Source organism: Fringilla coelebs, assembly GCF_963513975.1.
Source record: "Fringilla coelebs genome assembly, chromosome: 6".
Taxonomy (NCBI): domain Eukaryota; kingdom Metazoa; phylum Chordata; class Aves; order Passeriformes; family Fringillidae; genus Fringilla; species Fringilla coelebs.
The window spans coordinates 10,998,583-11,012,005 of NC_140034.1; positions in this window are offsets into that span (position 1 = coordinate 10,998,583).

The following is a 13,423-nucleotide window of genomic DNA, read 5'->3' on the forward strand; positions in this document are numbered from 1 at the left end:
AGCATCACCCAAAGCCCACAGAGAACAGCCCTGGCAGAAAGATTTGCCCCAGCTCAGCACAGCCCCTCCTCAAACCACAAGGAGCCCACAGGGAGCCAGTGGGACCAAAACCCAGAGAAGGGCTCTGCTGAACCCACATGGGAGCTGGCCTCTATTGTCCCTCCCCAACCCTGCAGGGCCTTTCCAAGGACAAGGAGCCACCGCAGCTGCATCTCTGCACTGCAGCTCTCCCCGCCTGGAGGAACACCCGTTTGGGATGTGCCTGACCCCACATGAACCTTCTCCCTCCTTCCCCTGCCAACTGCAAATGCGTCACTGAGGGATATTGCCAGAGCCAGCCCCGGTGAGAAGTCGGGTGCTTTTTATTGCAAAACGGATGAAAATGAGGCAGTCTGCACACAAAACTGTATCCAAAAGTATTTTGACAGGGAGAAAGTTATTCCCATTTTTTGCATCTAACAGCTTCTATTTTATATTAAACCAAAATTGTCAGTTTATTTTGAATTTTCTTTCTCTCTCCCCCCACCCTTGGATTTAGAAGCTGTGTTAGTAAATGCCACAATACAGCACCAGTGCCATAAGCTCCCAGCCTCCTTGCTGACCTCAAGCACAGGCAGTGAATGAAGGACTCCTTTAAATTGCTCTCTGTTTTTTCCTTTGCCTCCCACTCTCTACTCCCCAGGACACAGCTTCCCCTGGGACTGCTGAGCAAACACAATCCATCTCCTCTTCCACAAATACTGAACTTCTCATTCTGACAGGGACAGATCCTCCAGGCTTGGGCTGCACCCCTTCAGCTGCCTCTGGGTTTGTGAAGGCTGAGGACCCTACCAGCTCCTCCCCAGGTCAGGGTCAGTGATCTGTGCCTCAGCAAAGCTTTGCCTGGGCTGGGTAACCCAGCACATTAGCAGTCCCCTGGGATCTGCATCCCTGCCCACTCAAATATTGTCCCTTTGCAGTATTTGCCAGCTGCAGGGTGGAACAGGCCTTGCTCACTCCAGCCATGGCATCACCCTCACCAGGTGTGAACACCAGCAGGTCCCCACAGTCCAGAACTGGTCCTGGTCAGGTCCAAGCACAGGGGGCCTGGATTCCCCTGAGCACTGCAGCTGGCTGGGAGCTACGTGCCAGGGCCATGCCAGCTGGGGGAAGATGGGTAATTTCCAATGAACCATGAGGCTGGAACAGCCTGACAAACTCTATCTGATCGTGCATCAAGCCAGCCCATACAGTTTACTTGTCAGAATGTTTTAAGCCCCTGTGGATGTGCAGCAGGAGCTCCTGCTGTACCACTGCTCTGTAGCAAGGGGGTTGTGACAGCAGTGATCCAGGCTCCAGGAGCAGCTATTCACTCCTCTGGCAAACCAAGCTCGTGGCTCTCCTCTCATCCACCTCCTGGTGCTGGGGTCAGACAAATCTGCATCACGGCACAAAGCAAAAAGCAGCAGCGTATTTTAACTGTGCTTGTTAATAAACAGTAGCAGCAACCCTGCCAGTCAAAAAGGGAGAATTCTAAGGCAGCAACAGGCTCCAGATAGGATGAACAGGACATACTCTGGAGATGAGGTACGGGTGCAAGAGGATGCAGTAGAGACAAGACTTGCAGTGATTCAGCCAAGAGAGCTAAGTAAGTAAAGTTTTCCCAGACAAACAGAGCAAGGTTTGTTCCTGTAAGTCATTCAGAAACAGTTGGCTTTTAGTTTTCCATTGAGCATCAGCCCTTTCCTTCTCCACTCTTTCCAGGAAAACCTTTAGAAAGGTTGAGGGGGAAGAAGGAAGGATGACAAGAGAAGGCTGTTCAAGAATGTCTGCAAGTTAATAAAAAGACAGCGTGGAATGATCTTCTGTGACAAAATGGGAGCATCTGATTTTCTAAAGATTCCACACTACTGTCTTGCTTTATTGATTTTTTAAGAGGTTTGGGTATATTCCCATTTGGCCATATTTCCAGGCAGCTGTAGTGTGAGTTTTACATACCCTCTCCCTCAGCCAGGCCTAAACTTCCCCCCACCTCTTGAAATTGCTCTCAGGGAGATGCAGGCAAGGCACAGCTTCCCTTCCCATCCCTACCCCCAAGGCTGGATGAGGGGCTGGCAGCACTATAGAACTCCAAGGGCCAGAGCTGACCTGGGGCAGGTATCACCCAAGGGATGGAAGCTGCAAAGCTCCAGGCATCATGAGACAACTTATCCCAGTCCTGGTGAAAAAAGGACAAACCCTGGCCACCACACCACCAGTCCTACAATGGAAGCAAAAATTTAAAAGTGCTTGTTTGCAGCACCCTAAATAGAAAAAAGATATACATTTGCCCCCATCATAGGCTTTGCTTTGTGAAGGGAAGGAAATGGGTTTTGAGGAGCTTTTTATACCTTTGTGAGCTTCCACTACAAAAACAAAAGGAGGATACAATAGCCCTGTTTCCACCATCAGCAATAAAATGTTACACAGCTATGAAGCTGAACCTGAGATTATAAAGTAAAACTAAGTTGAAATTTAGTACTTTTGCCTTAGGTCAAGAAGTTGCATTTTCAGTGAAACCTTAATTACTTCTTCCAGCTGTAGGTCTTAAATAAGCCTGTCTGTCAAATGCTCACAGATTGGGTTGAAGTGGAAATTTCTGTGTAACCAAATTTGGAGCAGATGAAATTAAAGAAAAATAAACCACAGAAGAAAAACAGAATGACATGATGTACTCAGCTGGAATTAATTTTGCTTTCTGGACAACCTTCTGGAAGGGGTCACCAAGTCCCACATGCCCAAGCCTAAGGTGTTGGGCAGGAGGAGAGGAGAGCCACAACAGTGTTAGTGCATTGAAAACACCTACCAAAAGTTGAAGAAAGCCTAGAATAACTAAAGTCAAACTTCATTAGGTCACTCCTCAGTACAGCTGCATTTTATCATCTCCCAAGGTCAGTTTTCATGCGAGGGAGTGTCAAAGTCAGCAATTCACATTTTTGATTGATATGCCACCTTGCAGCAGGTTCCATGTTAAATTTAACGGGTGAAATTTCCAGCAGGGCAGGCTGCTGCTGTGGTGTTGCCTCCCCTACAGGGAGCCTGTAGTCCTGGCAGTGTCTACTCTAGAAACCAGCTTAGGGCAGAGCCAGGGCCACCCTAGGCTCAAGAGCTTTTTGGCCATCAAGAGCTGTGGTAGGGTCCCACAGGCCCTCCAGCATGGCTCATGCTGCTCCACAGCCTTCCCTGGGGACAATGACCAGCCCAGCATGGGCAGCCTAAAGCAGGGTGGACACAGCAGCAAGAATGCCAAGAGTCACTCTTGGGGCATTAGTCTGCTGCCAAAGCACATCCCCCTGAACCTTCTGAGGAGACTTGGCCTTAAACCCCAAATCTACATTTAGAGTAGGTCTAGACTCCCTCAGGTCATCTTCTTCCTCTCTTTTTCCCTAAAGACAAGCAACGTGTTCTTCAGCCACTGCAACAGCTGGGACAGCATTTGGCCTGGAGGAGAATGCCGCCGTGGCCCTTCCTCTGCAGAGGGTCAGTCAGCTTGGAGCCAACCAACAATCCATATCCAAAGGTGTGGGCACTTCATAGCTACACCTCACAGCTGCTGGCCAGCTGCCACAGCTGCTTGCCAACGCTGGCTTCACTTCTGGCAAAGCCTGGAGCTTTTCCTCAGTGAAGGAACCCAGCCACCCACCCGTCCCCAGCCAGCTCTCTACCCCACCCTTAGTCTGGTCACTGGTCTGCAGCTTTCCCCTGCCTCCGTGTCAGTCTGGGCCCACTCCTGCTCCTTCTGATGTGCCTGATCATGTGCAAGGAAGCACAGATAATCAGATAACCACCACATTCAAAAACAAAAACAAAAAAAGAAACTCAGGACTTCCCAGGAGAAGCCACACTGCATCACACACTGTTTCAAAACAGAGTGATGTTATAACAAACCTTACTCAGACCAGGAAAGGAAACTGACCCCCTATTATCTTCAATATACTGAGTAAAATACAATCTCCCAGACCCTGTGAAAACAAAGGGCTCCTTGCACCCACCTCTTCCCCACCCCAGGGAGAACAGACAACTTGTGACAGCCTCACCTCCCACCACACTGGACTGCGCTCCAAGCACAGAACAATCATCCCTGACATCTCCTGAAGGCGATGTGTCCAGGGCAGGCCCGCAGCAGGAACGTGCTCGTACATGTCATCCATCCCCCGCCCACGCCTCAGCTTTGCCATCTCAGCAGTGCCCGGCGGTCCCTGGGGCTTTATCCCCCCTTTTCGGTGACATTCACTGACTGTCAGGCCCCGTCCCGTCTGGTTGGCAGCGAACAGGAGATGCTCAGGCCCCAGCACTGGGGTCCCATTCAGGGGTGACCGAGCCCTCGCTCAGCCCCAGGCCGGGCCAGCGCCGCCACCCTCCCGCCCCGAGGCGCAGCCGGGCCGCTCCCGGCCCGGCTCGCTCCGTCCCCACACAGATCACATTGCCCTCTAGTGGAGCTGGAGGCACAAAAAGCCTTCAGCAGCGGCCACAATGACTGGGGAAATTAACACCAAAAAAAAAAAAAAAAAAAAAAACCAAATCCAGCAGATCAGCTCCCAGCCAGGCTCCTCCCCGGCATGCGGAGCCGCTCTCTGGGAGCAGCCGGGCCCAGCAGCAGCGCCCGCAGCGCGGGGCCGCGGGGGGACGGAGCCCCCGGCCGGGCAGTGAAAAATACCACAGCCAAGTGCTCGCTGCCCTGAAAAGCAACGAGCCATGGGACACATGGCACAGCTCCCAGCCATCCCACAGGACAAGGCCAGGACATTCCACAAAGCGTTTGGTTCCCCTCCACACTCAGGGCTGGAGCCTGGGTTATCAAAGGCTGCTTTTTCGGATGAAAAAGCAGCAAGAGATGTCCCTCCACCCAGGAGGGAGGGAGGATTTTAAGCTGGCAGTTACCGAACTCTAAAGTGAGAGGGAAACACTCCAACTGTTTAGCTGGGGTGGTGGGTTCAAAGCGATGGGAACAAAGCAATGGCTCCAAGCTGCTACAGCCTCGCAGCCTGCCCTCTGCATCGCTGATGAGAGGCAGATCAATTACCCCCTTAGAACAGGATTTCAGAGCATCTTGCAGGACCTGTGAACTATCAGGACAGCAGCTCATCCCTTCCAAAGCAGGGCAGCAGCGCTGGGAGGTGGCCCTGGCAGTGGCAAAGAGGCCGTGGTTCAGTCCTGGGACACAGGCACCCACGAAGCCTGGGGGAGGCTGGAGCAGCCCTTTTTCCCAGCAGCGATTTCAGCGTGAATCCTTACCAGCTCCCACAGGACAGAGCCACAAGAGAAACTGCCCAGGAAGACGCAAAAAGCCAAGAGGCATCACTAACTGCTATGAAAGCTGCCCAGCCTCCCAAGGGGTTGGTTTTCCTTGGCAACCTGACTCCAAATCCAGTAAGGGAGGATCAGTGCAAGATCTGGCCTTCATTACATCAACTCCAAGGAACAAGCCAGACTCTTGACTGGGCTTGATAGAAAACCAACACAAATGAGAGGAGAATTGAACTTTCAAGCCACTCCTCCACCTAAAAATAGTTAAAGATAAAAGAAAGATGGCTATTTTTGGTTTACAGGTCAGCACAGACAGTCCTACACCTCTGCTCCATGGAAGCATTCACCCACCCCATGATGCCAGCAGTCACACCAGGAGCTCGAGGCCACTCTGGGCCAGGGTATTGTCCCAGTCATCCCTGGAAAGATGACCCAACCAGACTACTTTGGGCCTCTTGCAGCCCCTCCTCAAGTGCTATCCAGCAACTTGTGTCTAAAGTTTCTGTTGCTGTGTGGTTTGCAGGGTTGGACAGCTGCCACTGCATGACTGCACCACCGAGTCATCCAGCTAGAGCATTTGCTGAGGGGAAGCTCATCCAGGCTCGGATGCTGCAGAGACTGTGTCACTCTTGGACACTCACAACACCACTCCCAATAAAGGCATCCTCCACACTCTTCCTGGGGTGATTCTGGGCACCATCAGCCACTAGGCAAGGAAAGGTTTGTGGGTGGGAGCATGCGGATCCTCATGTCTCCTGGCAGTGTCACCTGGTTGGGATACCAGGTGACTGCACCCCAGCAGGGCATGAAGGCAGGGACCCATATACAGAGCAAAGTCTTCTCCCTCTCTTGATCCACCTCAACCAGGAAGGTTCATACCCTCCCATTAGCTGACAGCCCTCCATGAAGGAGTTTCACCAACATTCAGTGATGGTCAGGCACATAGCTGCTTTTTGGGTTTGATTTCTCTGTCTGTATTCCTTGCATCCATGATTCAGGTATAAAAGCCATGCAGGTGAGGTCCTGGTGCATTTTCTATTTGAGACCAGGCAATAAAGAAAGGGAGAAGGAGGTCAGGGCACAAGAGGTGCTTTTCCTCTAAGCCTGGGTCAGTGGGTAACAGCCAGCCCCTGCTGAGAGAAGAATCATGGAGGCAAACAGCATTCAGGTTCCCCCTGAAGACTGGGGGCAGATGCTGTGCAAGGCACTGGACTGAAGTGCACAATGCCCTTTAGCTGGGCAGTGGAATGCAGCTGATCACTCGCTTTTGGTGAGGATATACTCTTGGGCTCTGCAGGACATTTCACATGCCTCTCACACACAGACCCATTAGTCAGATCTTTCTCTTCCCCACTCTTCCAGTTTTATTCCTGTCCTTTACTCACACATCCACCCAGATCCTCCCATCACCGAACAAACACCCACCTAGCAATAGCTTGTTTCAATCACACAATGGTCCCCACTGCTGGGCCAGCGCTGCTCTTGCTGAGTGAGGGGGAAGGCAAAGAACCTTCTTCCCCCTCAGGCAAGTCCATCCAGGGGAGGAGCAGCACCAACCTCTCCCCATCTGCACCCTTCCTCCCCCAGTCCTTTCCTTCCAACTCCTTCACTTAGCTCAGGTCAGAGCTGCTGTGCTCTGCATGCTCCTCCATTGCCCAGGGGTGAACACATTGAAAAATTACTATATTTTACAACATATGCAAATAATAAAGAAAAAATAATCCCTGATCTGCTCAGCCATTCTGCTAGAGCCAAATGGGGACAGAACTTACCTTCAAAAGTCCTGAGACACAGCATCTCAAGTGCAAGGTTTTTAAGAGGCCTGAATAGACAGAGATGAAATTCAGCAGATTTATGGTTTTTGGGACATTGAATCTAAATTTGGAATCAGGCAGTTGCCTTCCTGTTAGCCCTTAGCTATCCACTTTCCCAGAAGTAGCTGCCTGTGTTTCCAAGACATTTGGCAACTTTTCTGCCTCTCACATCATGACAACTTCCATTGGTTTCTGTAAAAGGGCTTTAAATAAAAAGAAAACACTACAGAAAGGTAGAGCATCCCCTTTGATACAGGTTTCAGAGGACATAATCATTTACTCACCTCACAGACTGAGAAGAACAGAGGTTTTAGTTCTAAGTGCACTTTCAGTGAAAAAAAAATGCACATTCGATGAAAAAGTTTCAAACAATTTTTTTCATTATGACTGATGACAAATTCCATATGCATTCAACTGGTGCCAAGTTAGGTCTTCTAAACCTCTGACAGAGCCTTATTTCATCTGATGATTAGTTACAAAATTAGTTCTTTGGGAATACCATCTCCTTGGAGAATCAGACAAGTTGAGAAAATTTCCCTCTGGGGAATCACTGGTGTAATATTCAGATTCAATTCTCTTCTAAATTTCTGGTGCACGTCTCTAATACATTGAGTAGAGAGCTGAAGACATTTAGTAGACTATATAATCAGTTTGAAATTCATGTTTTGTCTGGGAATGTGAAGGCTGAGCTGTTAGAAGTAGAAGCATAGTCGTCCCTGACTTGCCCTGAGCTGGTTTCCCCTTTCTGAAGCACTTTGCATGCAGCATTATTACATGTAAAGCTATTTTTGCCATGCACAGGTGCTTTGCAGCACTGCTCCCCATGTGAACACAGCTGCTCAGGTGCCAAGGACTGTGCCCCCAAGTCCCACTTTAGAAATGCCCTCAGATAGATCCTGTTTCCCAGCCAGGATGAAGCAACTCAGTGATGGCCATCCAGCTCAAACGGCAGAAACCCACGTCAGAGGAGTCCCTGATGCAACCTGCAGCAGGAGTGACCAGTGGTAGGAACAGGAAAAAATGTCTATTTACACCTAAAAGCAGGCTGGACATGACAGTGAAGTTTAGAACACACAGCTTCTGGAGGAGGGGAAGCCTCACCCACTGGTGCCAGGGCACTCACTGGTGCCTCTGCAGAGGAAGGATTCCAGTCCCTGGGGCTCTTAATCAGGCATTTAATATAATTGATCTTATTACACTAAGCATATTACTGTTAAGCCTTCAGCTGCTAATGTTCAGTTGCTGTTGGAAGGGTCAGTCCCAGCCACAAATCAGCCTAGAAGCGACACATCTGAAGCAGCAAGATGATACTTCTGAGAGTAATAATTGCGTTGTCCTGAGAGTCTCTGAATCAGCACAGCAACAACTCCTAAAAGCACTGACCAGTCATTGTAAGAGACCTCTGGGACATGTCCCCCAAAGGCATCTGTCTGCAAAAGTGCCTTCCTCACACTGCCAACTGCCCACCTTGGGCTCTCCTGCTCCTTAAGCCCCAGCTCTGAGTAACTTGGACAGGTCTGTTCTCCCATATCAGAGAGCGTCCCACACTGAACTTGCTAGCATCAGGTTCTCACAGCTTTCCAACCCCTATGCATTGCACAGGCTCTGCAATTCTCCATCCTCCAAAACACACACAAGCCTCATTGGCCTCCAGCCCAGCTCTTACATCCTCTAGGGAAGTCAGAACCCACCTTCATCTTCCAAAGCAGAGAAAGAGAGAAAGGTTCCTGCAGGCATCACTCAGACCCCAGCAGAAAACTTAACAAAACAATCTTCCCTCCAGCCCAAATCCCAGGACTGCTGCTGAACGTACCAGCAAAGACTGATACCCAAAACCAGCATCTCCTCTTTGGGATAGCCAATCCAAACCTTCCAGCTTCTAAGTACCCTCTATATCCAACATGAGTAGCTAACAGCAACCACCTGAAGGCCAATCCTTAGGAGCTGTAGGTTGTTGAGGCTTTTTGATGTCTAAGTGAAAGCTTTAACCACCCACCTGGTGAGGAGCTCATCAGCCAAGGGGGTTTTTGTGGGTATTTGGGCAGCTGTGGTGAACCAAGGGGTCAGGGGCAAGTGAGCTGTTCTGGGTTTGAGTCTTTCCACCCAGCATCATGTGGAACAAGGCAGAAACCATGCTGGGTTGTATTCACACCATCTACTTTTCTTTGTGTCACAGGGTTTTTTTTCAAGAGGTTTTAATATCAGTCAGGTCTTTACATACTATTTGTTTAAAAGGGACCTTATCTTGAGTACCTTTTTTTGACATTATCAACTGTGATTTCACAAATTATAGAGGCTCAAATTATCTAATGTAAAAATCACCAATGATCTTTAAAACTATGTATTTGAGAGTGTCTTCCAATTTCTTCATTTTCCTCAGCCTTTCTAGGGCAAAATTATAACCTTGAAGTTGAGCGATGGAATAGAATTTAAGAAAAAAGGAGTCAAACATTAGCTTTTAAATACCAGGAATGAGGATCCAGGGCTCTAAAAGGATCCTTGAATATTTGGAACCAGAACAGTATTACAAGAGCCATCTGTGCTAAAATTATTCATGTCATTGTTTTTACACATGAGGTGGAAATCTATATTTGCTAAGTATTGCATGGGATTTAAACACTCCAGAGAAACTGAAAGAGAAAAATGAAGCTTTGGTCTATCGAAAGTAAATAACTGAAAACTGGGTTTGCTGATTCATTCAGTTTGTGACCAATTCTGTCATTGACACTTACTTGATTTCCTTCTTTATCATACCTCTCTGCTTCACAATGGACAGAAGAGTCCTTGGAAGCTGTAATCAGCACACTCAGATCTGTGACTGAAGGTTGAGGAAAATTCAAAGACTTCAAGCAAGAGTTCAATGTAAGACTCAGCTGGATTGAGCTGCTGGTAGGCAGGAGAAGAGCAGGTAAAGTGAGATCAGGGGAGAAAAAAAAACAGATTGGATTTGACAATGCTGCCCACAGGATGCCTCTGTCAGACCAGTCACAAAGAACACGCTGGGCAGTCCTGGTTGCTACCAAGCCTATCCCAAACCCCGCTGGTGGAAACCAGGGGCAAGGTATGGCAAACCCCATAGCAAAGGATTCCCAGAAAAGTCCTCCCAGTACTCTCATGTCTTTCTCCCACCACGGGAAGAAGGTGCTCCTGGACTGAGGCAAGCAAGGGAGGTTGTGGCCCCTGAGCCTGCTGCCCTCCCCCAGGAGTTCCCTCCAGCCCCACTGAGGAGGAGGCTGTGCATGGACTGCCCGCCATGGGAGCTCTTTTGGCCAGCCTTTCCCAGGCCATCTGGGCCAGCAACATCAACAAAAGCAGTTTAAGGCCATGAAGTATGAGTCATGCATCCTGTGACAGCCTTTGCACACAGGGACTAAACACTAGGGCACACCATCTCCCAGTGTTTCTGAGTACCAGTAGCCTCCAAACCAATGCCTCTCAGTTCAGCACAGTGCACATTGTGCCCTGCAACTTTCACTGGCTCTTTAATGGAGGTAGGTTCCTGTCCCTTAGAAGCAGAGCCCAGCCATGCAGTAATCTCACTGCTGGCTTGTTTCCTAGAGCCGCGATCGTGCTGGGGAAAACCGGTGCTGGAACGGAAAGCCTGATGTTGGATAGCCCAGGGGCTTTGCAGCCTGGGTTTGAGGCACAGCCTCTGGTTTCTGGGATGCTCTCTGAAACATTATCCACAGCTTGTTAATATGACCTGCTCTGAGCAGCCTGCTGAGCACAAAGATATTCTATTGGAAAGTCGTTGGCTACTCAAAACAAACAAGAAAATATAATGGGATAAAGTATAACAGCTCCAATGAGGGCAGCATTCTGCTGTATGATCCCATTTGGAAAGGATAAACTAAATCCAGTAGTGAGAAAAATCTTGATTTTGCTCCTGATTTAGCATTTTCAAGGCTAACATGGGATTACACTACACAAACAGGCTGCTACCAAATTAGTTGACTTCAGGCCCTCCCCAGCTTGATAAGCAGTTAGACAACTATGGCCATATTTTGCTCTGCACTGCATTAGGTTTTTGAGTGACTCCCTGTGAGCAGCAAGAAAGCAAAATATCACCCTCCTATTTTTGCATTCTTAGGGCCCAAACTGCTGTTCTTTCCCCTTCTGTGCCCAGACATGGAGGTCTAGACAAGGACAGTTCACTACCATTGGTAAAGATCATCTCCAGACAGGGAAGACATGACCTTCACTTTCCAGTTTCCTTCTCTGTTTTCTTTTTTTCTTTTTTTTTTCCTCCTCATAATTTCTTTCTCCAGAAAGTCCCCCCAGCAACAAGACCAAATTAATACTTGTGAGGAGTGTCTCACCAGACTGCAAATGCCTCTGCTCTTTATCCTAAAATAATTCTCATGTGAGTGACTAGAATTGCAAATTGTTTTACCTTAGCCAAATGTGGAACTTTAAATTATTAGGACTTTTAAAAGCCAGAGAGTGCCCAGAAATGCCATTTCCACCTGGAGTGAAGCATGACCTCTGCAGGTCATGTGTCCTCTGTGTCCTCTGTCACTCCTGAGGTGGCTGTCCTGCCTGGTGCAGGGGGGCACAGAGGCAAAGCTCTGGTTGAGTCCTTTTCAATGCAGGCGGCTTTCTTTGATCCCAGGAAGAGCTGCATTTGTATCAGATAATGGCTCAGGGTGATATTTGAAGCTGCCAGGTCCATGAGGCAGCAGCTCACCCTGGGTGATTTTCATGTTGCCAGAGGATGGAGAGGCTGTTCTGGGCACAGGGACATCATCCCACCAGCTGTGGATGGTTCAGGGTGGCTCTTGTCTAGCAGAATAAATTTGTCATCACCTGGAAATATCTTCTTGATAGACATTTCACTGTGCTTGGTCTTAAACACACCTGTGCACACATGTTCCCATCAGTCACTGATATCCCTCCTGTGCTGCCACTAGGTTGAACACTTTGGTTTAGTCACTCAACAGCAAAAAGAAGCTACAAAGTGACCTTTTGGGAAAGTGGAAATGGTGATCTCCCATCTGGGGGGAGCCCTGCCAACACACCCATGTATCCCAAAACCAGCAGCTCAGCTAGTGCTGAGAGACTTTTGGGTTCAGAGAGCGAACCACTTGACAAAGCCCAGAACACAAATCACCCAAGAAACTGTCAGCAGCCAGATAAAACCCAACATTTGCATTGAGCATCTCAGCAGTACAGTGTGACAAAATCTTCACTCCAAAATTACTGAATCTGGAGGAAGTTTAAATTCAGAAACAAAACACTTATGCTTGAATCAGCCAGTATTTAGAGTGTGTGTTCATGGGTGGGAGTTTATGTGTTTGCATCCCATGCACACACATTTGTATGCACTCTTTAACTACTGCAATTTCTAAAAAAAGTTAAAATCTAAGATCCTAAGAAGTAAAGATCACTTGTATTAGTTGCATTTTTCATAGGCAAAGTCACAGCTGAGGCTGGCACCACGATTTGCTTTTGCTCAGCTCTTTTCCCACGGACAGCATTTTGGGTCAAAAACAACTGGTTTAGTGAAACTGCAGAGAGCCAGCCCATGCCAGGGGCAAATTCCAGGCCTGGCCTAAAAGAGTGTAATTCACATTCAAATCAGCTGAAGTTATGCTAGCCTGCTGTAGGACTGACCCAGCTCCTGCAGCTTTCCTCCTCAGATTGTTCCCAGGCTGTCACTGTGATGAGCACAGGCTCCCAGGATTTTGGCACAGGAGTGAGGCGAGGACAGCTCAGGACATGCTGATCAATCACAGAGCCTTACATTGGACAGATCTGAAATCAGTCACCAATTTACCAACTTCCAGGCATGTGACAATCAGGAGCATTTGGGGATACATATTTATGTTTCCAGAAGTGAAAACACAGGGAGCTATTAATAGATGAATCTGAAAGCATCCCTGGGATCTTGTGAGGTGTCATCATCTGGCAGCACTTCACTGTGCCCACTGCTGGGAGTGTAATCATGTGGGTTGTCATCTGCACCCGCCAGTAGCAGCAGCACAGGCTCAGCCCCCCTCTGGGGCCAGCTCAGTCTCCCCCAAAGAGGCAGCAATATTTTAACTCCCCTCCAAAGCACTTAGAGAGGGAGTCACTGCTGGAGCCCAGGCACAGATAGGACAGGGCTATATTTTCTTCTTACCAACTCAGCTGCTTCCACCTTCCCTCAGGAGACAGGATCCCATTTCTTCTCTCCCCACGCAGAGTGAGGAAAGCCTGGAGTCATCCTCTGGTTTCATGAGAAAGGCACACTTGGGGGCAGGAGGGCACCTGTGAAGGATGGTCCTCAGCTGGGGACGATGCTGAAGGAGGATGCAGAACTTAACCTTGCTCTTATTTTCTTGGAATAGGACCTGTCTAGGGTT